This window comes from Lissotriton helveticus, chromosome 6 (genome assembly GCF_964261635.1).
Source record: "Lissotriton helveticus chromosome 6, aLisHel1.1, whole genome shotgun sequence".
Taxonomy (NCBI): Eukaryota; Metazoa; Chordata; class Amphibia; order Caudata; family Salamandridae; genus Lissotriton; species Lissotriton helveticus.
Window position 1 is genome coordinate 2,139,282,219 of NC_136067.1, and position 12,029 is coordinate 2,139,294,247.

The following is a 12,029-nucleotide window of genomic DNA, read 5'->3' on the forward strand; positions in this document are numbered from 1 at the left end:
CGCTCATGGAAGGTAACATAATCCCAGATGTATTAAGGTGTGAGTGAACCTGGGATGGCTCCAAAGAGCGACCCCTCTCTGAAGCAGACATCTCAAGGAGACATGTCTTTATTTCTCTTTGTGACTTCCTCACTCTATGCGTGCCGTATTCTGCAGCAAACGGAGAGAGGCAATGGCCCCCAAGCATTGTTTATGTGCAGGTGTCTCTTCCAGCAAAAAAAAACAATCCTGCCTGTTACAAAGACGCCCTTGAACCATGCTGCAAACATATTGAGCAGTGGAGCACTTCAAGCATCCTTAAACTCCCCACAAACTGTGATCAATAAATGAGCCAATCGTGTGCTACAACAGACCTCATGATAGCACTACAATGACCTCTAAACTCCCCACAAACTGTGATCAATAAATGAGCCAATCGTGTGCTACAACAGACCTCATGATAGCACTACAATGACCTCTAAACTCCCCACAAACTGTGATCAATAAATGAGCCAATCGTGTGCTACAACAGACCTCATGATAGCACTACAATGACCGCTAAACTCCCCACAAACTGTGATCAATAACTGAGCCAATCGTGTGCTACAACAGACCTCATGATAGCACTACAAGCAGCCTTAAACTCCCCACAAAGTGTGATCAATAAATGAGCCTATTGTGTGCTACAACAGACCTCATGATAGCACTACAATGACCTCTAAACTCCCCACAAACTGTGATCAATAAATGAGCCAATCGTGTGCTACAACAGACCTCATGATAGCACTACAATGACCTCTAAACTCCCCACAAACTGTGATCAATAAATGAGCCAATCGTGTGCTACAACAGACCTCATGATAGCACTACAACGACCTCTAAACTCCCCACAAACTGTGATCAATAAATGAGCCAATCGTGTGCTACAACAGACCTCATGATAGCACTACAATGACCTCTAAACTCCCCACAAACTGTGATCAATAAATGAGCCAATAGTGTGCTACAACAGACCTCATGATAGCACTACAATGACCGCTAAACTCCCCACAAACTGTGATCAATAAATGAGCCAATCGTGTGCTACAACAGACCTCATGATAGCACTACAAGCAGCCTTAAACTCCCCACAAAGTGTGATCAATAAATGAGCCTATTGTGTGCTACAACAGACCTCATGATAGCACTACAATGACCTCTAAACTCCCCACAAACTGTGATCAATAAATGAGCCAATCGTGTGCTACAACAGACCTCATGATAGCACTACAATGACCTCTAAACTCCCCACAAACTGTGATCAATAAATGAGCCAATCGTGTGCTACAACAGACCTCATGATAGCACTACAACGACCTCTAAACTCCCCACAAACTGTGATCAATAAATGAGCCAATCGTGTGCTACAACAGACCTCATGATAGCACTACAATGACCTCTAAACTCCCCACAAACTGTGATCAATAAATGAGCCAATTGTGTGCTACAACAGACCTCATGATAGCACTACAATGACCTCTAAACTCCCCACAAACTGTGATCAATAAATGAGCCAATCGTGTGCTACAACAGACCTCATGATAGCACTACAATGACCGCTAAACTCCCCACAAACTGTGATCAATAACTGAGCCAATCGTGTGCTACAACAGACCTCATGATAGCACTACAAGCAGCCTTAAACTCCCCACAAAGTGTGATCAATAAATGAGCCTATTGTGTGCTACAACAGACCTCATGATGGCACTACAATGACCTCTAAACTCCCCACAAACTGTGATCAATAAATGAGCCAATCGTGTGCTACAACAGACCTCATGATAGCACTACAATGACCTCTAAACTCCCCACAAACTGTGATCAATAAATGAGCCAATCGTGTGCTACAACAGACCTCATGATAGCACTACAACGACCTCTAAACTCCCCACAAACTGTGATCAATAAATGAGCCAATCGTGTGCTACAACAGACCTCATGATAGCACTACAATGACCTCTAAACTCCCCACAAACTGTGATCAATAAATGAGCCAATAGTGTGCTACAACAGACCTCATGATAGCACTACAATGACCGCTAAACTCCCCACAAACTGTGATCAATAAATGAGCCAATAGTGTGCTACAACAGACCTCATGATAGCACTACAATGACCTCTAAACTCCCCACAAACTGTGATCAATAAATGAGCCAATCGTGTGCTACAACAGACCTCATGATAGCACTACAATGACCTCTAAACTCCCCACAAACTGTGATCAATAAATGAGCCAATCGTGTGCTACAACAGACCTCATGATAGCACTACAATGACCTCTAAACTCCCCACACGAACTGTGATCAATAAATGAGCCAATCGTGTGCTACAACAGACCTCATGATAGCACTACAATGACCTCTAAACTCCCCACAAACTGTGATCAATAAATGAGCCAATCGTGTGCTACAACAGACCTCATGATAGCACTACAATGACCTCTAAACTCCCCACAAACTGTGATCAATAAATGAGCCAATCGTGTGCTACAACAGACCTCATGATAGCACTACAATGACCTCTAAACTCCCCACAAACTGTGATCAATAAATGAGCCAATCGTGTGCTACAACAGACCTCATGATAGCACTACAATGACCTCTAAACTCCCCACAAACTGTGATCAATAAATGAGCCAATCGTGTGCTACAACAGACCTCATGATAGCACTACAATGACCCTTAAACTCCCCACAAACTGTGATCAATAAATGAGCCAATCGTGTGCTACAACAGACCTCATGATAGCACTACAATGACCTCTAAACTCCCCACAAACTGTGATCAATAAATGAGCCAATCGTGTGCTACAACAGACCTCATGATAGCACTACAATGACCTCTAAACTCCCCACAAACTGTGATCAATAAATGAGCCAATCGTGTGCTACAACAGACCTCATGATAGCACTACAATGACCTCTAAACTCCCCACAAACTGTGATCAATAAATGAGCCAATCGTGTGCTACAACAGACCTCATGATAGCACTAAATTGACCTCTAAACTCCCCACAAACTGTGATCAATAAATGAGCCAATCGTGTGCTACAACAGACCTCATGATAGCACTACAATGACCTCTAAACTCCCCACAAACTGTGATCAATAAATGAGCCAATCGTGTGCTACAACAGACCTCATGATAGCACTACAATGACCGCTAAACTCCCCACAAGCTGTGATCAATAAATGAGCCAATCGTGTGCTACAACAGACCTCATGATAGCACTAAAATGACCTCTAAACTCCCCACACGAACTGTGATCAGTACATGAGCCAATCGTGTGCTACAACAGACCTCATGATAGCACTACAATGACCTCTAAACTCCCCACACGAACTGTGATCAATAAATGAGCCAATCGTGTGCTACAACAGATCTCATGATAGCACTACAATGACCTCTAAACTCCCCACACGAACTGTGATCAGTACATGAGCCAATCGTGTGCAACAACAGACCTCATGATAGCACTACAATGACCCTTAAACTCCCCACAAACTGTGATCAATAAATGAGCCGCCAATCGTGTGCTACAACAGACCTCATGATAGCACTACAATGACCTCTAAACTCCCCACAAACTGTGATCAATAAATGAGCCAATCGTGTGCTACAACAGACCTCATGATAGCACTACAATGACCTCTAAACTCCCCACAAACTGTGATCAATAAATGAGCAAATCGTGTGCTACAACAGACCTCATGATAGCACTACAACGACCTCTAAACTCCCCACAAACTGTGATCAATAAATGAGCCAATCGTGTGCTACAACAGACCTCATGATAGCACTACAATGACCTCTAAACTCCCCACAAACTGTGATCAATAAATGAGCCAATCGTGTGCTACAACAGACCTCATGATAGCACTACAATGACCGCTAAACTCCCCACAAACTGTGATCAATAAATGAGCCAATCGTGTGCTACAACAGACCTCATGATAGCACTACAATGACCTCTAAACTCCCCACAAACTGTGATCAATAAATGAGCCAATCGTGTGCTACAACAGACCTCATGATAGCACTACAATGACCTCTAAACTCCCCACACGAACTGTGATCAATAAATGAGCCAATCGTGTGCTACAACAGACCTCATGATAGCACTACAATGACCTCTAAACTCCCCACACGAACTGTGATCAATAAATGAGCCAATCGTGTGCTACAACAGACCTCATGATAGCACTACAATGACCTCTAAACTCCCCACAAACTGTGATCAATAAATGAGCCAATCGTGTGCTACAACAGACCTCATGATAGCACTACAATGACCTCTAAACTCCCCACAAACTGTGATCAATAAATGAGCCAATCGTGTGCTACAACAGACCTCATGATAGCACTACAATGACCTCTAAACTCCCCACAAACTGTGATCAATAAATGAGCCAATCGTGTGCTACAACAGACCTCATGATAGCACTACAATGACCCTTAAACTCCCCACAAACTGTGATCAATAAATGAGCCAATCGTGTGCTACAACAGACCTCATGATAGCACTACAATGACCCTTAAACTCCCCACAAACTGTGATCAATAAATGAGCCAATCGTGTGCTACAACAGACCTCATGATAGCACTACAATGACCTCTAAAGTCCCCAAAAACTGTGATCAATAAATGAGCCAATCGTGTGCTACAACAGACCTCATGATAGCACTACAATGACCTCTAAGCTCCCCACAAACTGTGATCAATAAATGAGCCAATCGTGTGCTACAACAGACCTCATGATAGCACTACAATGACCTCTAAACTCCCCACAAACTGTGATCAATAAATGAGCCAATCGTGTGCTACAACAGACCTCATGATAGCACTACAATGACCTCTAAACTCCCCACAAACTGTGATCAATAAATGAGCCAATCGTGTGCTACAACAGACCTCATGATAGCACTACAATGACCGCTAAACTCCCCACAAACTGTGATCAATAAATGAGCCAATCGTGTGCTACAACAGACCTCATGATAGCACTACAATGACCTCTAAACTCCCCACATGAACTGTGATCAGTACATGAGCCAATCGTGTGCTACAACAGACCTCATGATAGCACTACAATGACCTCTAAACTCCCCACACGAACTGTGATCAATAAATGAGCCAATCGTGTGCTACAACAGACTTCATGATAGCACTACAATGACCTCTAAACTCCCCACACGAACTGTGATCAATAAATGAGCCAATCGTGTGCTACAACAGACCTCATGATAGCACTACAATGACCTCTAAACTCCCCACAAACTGTGATCAATAAATGAGCCAATCGTGTGCTACAACAGACCTCATGATAGCACTACAATGACCTCTAAACTCCCCACAAACTGTGATCAATAAATGAGCCAATCGTGTGCTACAACAGACCTCATGATAGCACTACAATGACCCTTAAACTCCCCACAAACTGTGATCAATAAATGAGCCAATCGTGTGCTACAACAGACCTCATGATAGCACTACAATGACCCTTAAACTCCCCACAAACTGTGATCAATAAATGAGCCAATCGTGTGCTACAACAGACCTCATGATAGCACTACAATGACCTCTAAACTCCCCACAAACTGTGATCAATAAATGAGCCAATCGTGTGCTACAACAGACCTCATGATAGCACTACAATGACCTCTAAGCTCCCCACAAACTGTGATCAATAAATGAGCCAATCGTGTGCTACAACAGACCTCATGATAGCACTACAATGACCTCTAAACTCCCCACAAACTGTGATCAATAAATGAGCCAATCGTGTGCTACAACAGACCTCATGATAGCACTACAATGACCTCTAAACTCCCCACAAACTGTGATCAATAAATGAGCCAATCGTGTGCTACAACAGACCTCATGATAGCACTACAATGACCGCTAAACTCCCCAAAACTGTGATCAATAAATGAGCCAATCGTGTGCTACAACAGACCTCATGATAGCACTACAATGACCTCTAAACTCCCCACACGAACTGTGATCAGTACATGAGCCAATCGTGTGCTACAACAGACCTCATGATAGCACTACAATGACCTCTAAACTCCCCACACGAACTGTGATCAATAAATGAGCCAATCGTGTGCTACAACAGATCTCATGATAGCACTACAATGACCTCTAAACTCCCCACACGAACTGTGATCAGTACATGAGCCAATCGTGTGCAACAACAGACCTCATGATAGCACTACAATGACCCTTAAACTCCCCACAAACTGTGATCAATAAATGAGCCGCCAATCGTGTGCTACAACAGACCTCATGATAGCACTACAATGACCTCTAAACTCCCCACAAACTGTGATCAATAAATGAGCCAATCGTGTGCTACAACAGACCTCATGATAGCACTACAATGACCTCTAAACTCCCCACATGAACTGTGATCAGTACATGAGCCAATCGTGTGCTACAACAGACCTCATGATAGCACTACAATGACCTCTAAACTCCCCACAAACTGTGATCAATAAATGAGCCAATCGTGTGCTACAACAGACCTCATGATAGCACTAAATTGACCTCTAAACTCCCCACAAACTGTGATCAATAAATGAGCCAATCGTGTGCTACAACAGACCTCATGATAGCACTACAATGACCTCTAAAATCCCCACAAACTGTGATCAATAAATGAGCCAATCGTGTGCTACAACAGACCTCATGATAGCACTACAATGACCGCTAAACTCCCCACAAGCTGTGATCAATAAATGAGCCAATCGTGTGCTACAACAGACCTCATGATAGCACTAAAATGACCTCTAAACTCCCCACACGAACTGTGATCAGTACATGAGCCAATCGTGTGCTACAACAGACCTCATGATAGCACTACAATGACCTCTAAACTCCCCACACGAACTGTGATCAATAAATGAGCCAATCGTGTGCTACAACAGATCTCATGATAGCACTACAATGACCTCTAAACTCCCCACACGAACTGTGATCAGTACATGAGCCAATCGTGTGCAACAACAGACCTCATGATAGCACTACAATGACCCTTAAACTCCCCACAAACTGTGATCAATAAATGAGCCGCCAATCGTGTGCTACAACAGACCTCATGATAGCACTACAATGACCTCTAAACTCCCCACAAACTGTGATCAATAAATGAGCCAATCGTGTGCTACAACAGACCTCATGATAGCACTACAATGACCTCTAAACTCCCCACAAACTGTGATCAATAAATGAGCCAATCGTGTGCTACAACAGACCTCATGATAGCACTACAACGACCTCTAAACTCCCCACAAACTGTGATCAATAAATGAGCCAATCGTGTGCTACAACAGACCTCATGATAGCACTACAATGACCTCTAAACTCCCCACAAACTGTGATCAATAAATGAGCCAATCGTGTGCTACAACAGACCTCATGATAGCACTACAATGACCGCTAAACTCCCCACAAACTGTGATCAATAAATGAGCCAATCGTGTGCTACAACAGACCTCATGATAGCACTACAATGACCTCTAAACTCCCCACAAACTGTGATCAATAAATGAGCCAATCGTGTGCTACAACAGACCTCATGATAGCACTACAATGACCTCTAAACTCCCCACACGAACTGTGATCAATAAATGAGCCAATCGTGTGCTACAACAGACCTCATGATAGCACTACAATGACCTCTAAACTCCCCACACGAACTGTGATCAATAAATGAGCCAATCGTGTGCTACAACAGACCTCATGATAGCACTACAATGACCTCTAAACTCCCCACAAACTGTGATCAATAAATGAGCCAATCGTGTGCTACAACAGACCTCATGATAGCACTACAATGACCTCTAAACTCCCCACAAACTGTGATCAATAAATGAGCCAATCGTGTGCTACAACAGACCTCATGATAGCACTACAATGACCTCTAAACTCCCCACAAACTGTGATCAATAAATGAGCCAATCGTGTGCTACAACAGACCTCATGATAGCACTACAATGACCCTTAAACTCCCCACAAACTGTGATCAATAAATGAGCCAATCGTGTGCTACAACAGACCTCATGATAGCACTACAATGACCCTTAAACTCCCCACAAACTGTGATCAATAAATGAGCCAATCGTGTGCTACAACAGACCTCATGATAGCACTACAATGACCTCTAAAGTCCCCAAAAACTGTGATCAATAAATGAGCCAATCGTGTGCTACAACAGACCTCATGATAGCACTACAATGACCTCTAAGCTCCCCACAAACTGTGATCAATAAATGAGCCAATCGTGTGCTACAACAGACCTCATGATAGCACTACAATGACCTCTAAACTCCCCACAAACTGTGATCAATAAATGAGCCAATCGTGTGCTACAACAGACCTCATGATAGCACTACAATGACCTCTAAACTCCCCACAAACTGTGATCAATAAATGAGCCAATCGTGTGCTACAACAGACCTCATGATAGCACTACAATGACCGCTAAACTCCCCACAAACTGTGATCAATAAATGAGCCAATCGTGTGCTACAACAGACCTCATGATAGCACTACAATGACCTCTAAACTCCCCACATGAACTGTGATCAGTACATGAGCCAATCGTGTGCTACAACAGACCTCATGATAGCACTACAATGACCTCTAAACTCCCCACACGAACTGTGATCAATAAATGAGCCAATCGTGTGCTACAACAGACCTCATGATAGCACTACAATGACCTCTAAACTCCCCACACGAACTGTGATCAATAAATGAGCCAATCGTGTGCTACAACAGACCTCATGATAGCACTACAATGACCTCTAAACTCCCCACAAACTGTGATCAATAAATGAGCCAATCGTGTGCTACAACAGACCTCATGATAGCACTACAATGACCTCTAAACTCCCCACAAACTGTGATCAATAAATGAGCCAATCGTGTGCTACAACAGACCTCATGATAGCACTACAATGACCCTTAAACTCCCCACAAACTGTGATCAATAAATGAGCCAATCGTGTGCTACAACAGACCTCATGATAGCACTACAATGACCCTTAAACTCCCCACAAACTGTGATCAATAAATGAGCCAATCGTGTGCTACAACAGACCTCATGATAGCACTACAATGACCTCTAAACTCCCCACAAACTGTGATCAATAAATGAGCCAATCGTGTGCTACAACAGACCTCATGATAGCACTACAATGACCTCTAAGCTCCCCACAAACTGTGATCAATAAATGAGCCAATCGTGTGCTACAACAGACCTCATGATAGCACTACAATGACCTCTAAACTCCCCACAAACTGTGATCAATAAATGAGCCAATCGTGTGCTACAACAGACCTCATGATAGCACTACAATGACCTCTAAACTCCCCACAAACTGTGATCAATAAATGAGCCAATCGTGTGCTACAACAGACCTCATGATAGCACTACAATGACCGCTAAACTCCCCAAAACTGTGATCAATAAATGAGCCAATCGTGTGCTACAACAGACCTCATGATAGCACTACAATGACCTCTAAACTCCCCACACGAACTGTGATCAGTACATGAGCCAATCGTGTGCTACAACAGACCTCATGATAGCACTACAATGACCTCTAAACTCCCCACACGAACTGTGATCAATAAATGAGCCAATCGTGTGCTACAACAGATCTCATGATAGCACTACAATGACCTCTAAACTCCCCACACGAACTGTGATCAGTACATGAGCCAATCGTGTGCAACAACAGACCTCATGATAGCACTACAATGACCCTTAAACTCCCCACAAACTGTGATCAATAAATGAGCCGCCAATCGTGTGCTACAACAGACCTCATGATAGCACTACAATGACCTCTAAACTCCCCACAAACTGTGATCAATAAATGAGCCAATCGTGTGCTACAACAGACCTCATGATAGCACTACAATGACCTCTAAACTCCCCACACGAACTGTGATCAATAAATGAGCCAATCGTGTGCTACAACAGACCTCATGATAGCACTACAATGACCTCTAAACTCCCCACAAACTGTGATCAATAAATGAGCCAATCGTGTGCTACAACAGACCTCATGATAGCACTACAATGACCTCTAAACTCCCCACAAACTGTGATCAATAAATGAGCCAATCGTGTGCTACAACAGACCTCATGATAGCACTACAATGACCTCTAAACTCCCCACAAACTGTGATCAATAAATGAGCCAATCGTGTGCTACAACAGACCTCATGATAGCACTACAATGACCTCTAAACTCCCCACAAACTGTGATCAATAAATGAGCCAATCGTGTGCTACAACAGACCTCATGATAGCACTACAATGACCTCTAAACTCCCCACACACTGTGATCAATAAATGAGCCAATCGTGTGCAACAACAGACCTCATGATAGCACTACAATGACCCTTAAACTCCCCACAAACTGTGATCAATAAATGAGCCGCCAATCGTGTGCTACAACAGACCTCGAGATAGCACTACAATGACCTCTAAACTCCCCACAAACTGTGATCAATAAATGAGCCAATCGTGTGCTACAACAGACCTCATGATAGCACTACAATGACCTCTAAACTCCCCACAAACTGTGATCAATAAATGAGCCAATCGTGTGCTACAACAGACCTCATGATAGCACTACAATGACCTCTAAAGTCCCGACACCAACTGTGATCAATAAATGAGCCAATCGTGTGCTACAACAGACCGCACTCCTGCAGTGAAGAAGTGCGATCAAGGACACTGTCCAAGGGCCGTGCCACACAGAGCACCCAACATAAGTCCGGAGCGCAACATAGAAAGGGTGATTTCAAAATGGTCTCTTTCCGGAATCAGAAATTGTCTTAGAAATACTCATTTAGCATAAAAAGGTTACTGCAAGAGGTTATACATAGAAAGAAATGATCAAATTGGTCATGTACATGCAACCATAACAATGTCCAATGCATTCTGTATGAAGGAAATACAGATGTTGACCTTGTGCTCTTCAGTCCAAGCACAGCCTGGACAATGTGTTAATTAATCCGAGCACAGCCAACACTTATTTTGTCTTTATCCAAGACTTCCTCAGGGCTGTAGAAGCAGAAAGACACAAATGTCCTGTCATTAACATACATTCATACACTGGTAAAAATCTATGACAAAAGTCCAGAGAGTGTGAACCGCGTGGAGCCTCAACAAAAAAGCTCCACCAAACACCAATGAGTAAAACCGAGAAATGTTAAGATGATACCGAAGGAGAAAACTGTGGATCCCATGAGCAACAGCGTGCAAAAGCAAACTAGCGGTAGGTAAGCAACAAAAGAGAAGAAGCAGAGGAAAAATATCTATTATGTTGGAAAAATTCCCCATCACCAAATAAGGAGAGGTAAAGTTAATGTTATGGGTGGGCGGAGCTCGCAGTGTTGCACCACGCAGAATTCTGCGGAGTTGCATAAAAACTCTGTGGAATTCCAGAGAGTTCCTCCCCGCCCTAGTGTAAATGGGGGCTGTAGGGGGGGGGGAGGGGGGTATGGAGCCCCAGTAGCAGCGCACACTCTCAGAGCTTCAAGCCAGGCAGCATGCAGAACCCCCTAAGAAAGGTGGGTGCAGCTCAGCCCTGATTCCATCACTCCCACCACCCAAGACCTGAAACCCGCCCTCTCATGAGTTCTGACCGGCAACCACTGTGTGCGTATCCCAATGCATGCAATGACCTTCCTTGTGCCTTCTTCTCAAACAAGGCTGACGCATTGAGCCCATTGTACCCCGAGGGCTGTAATTCAGTAAAGAGCCATGCCCCCCCACACACGCTCACCTTTCCCAGAGCTCGTGCCCCAGATTCCCCATTGCTTGTGCCTCAGTCCACACCCCCCGTACCGCCCATTGGGCTGCAGCATACCTTAGCCACGCCCCTTCACTGACTGGTGTCAGCAAGGCCAGTCCTTCTACTCTGTCAGGTTATAGCACTAGGCGGCAATCTTTAAAGAAGGTATAAATATCTTAATTGAAGTGGAGAC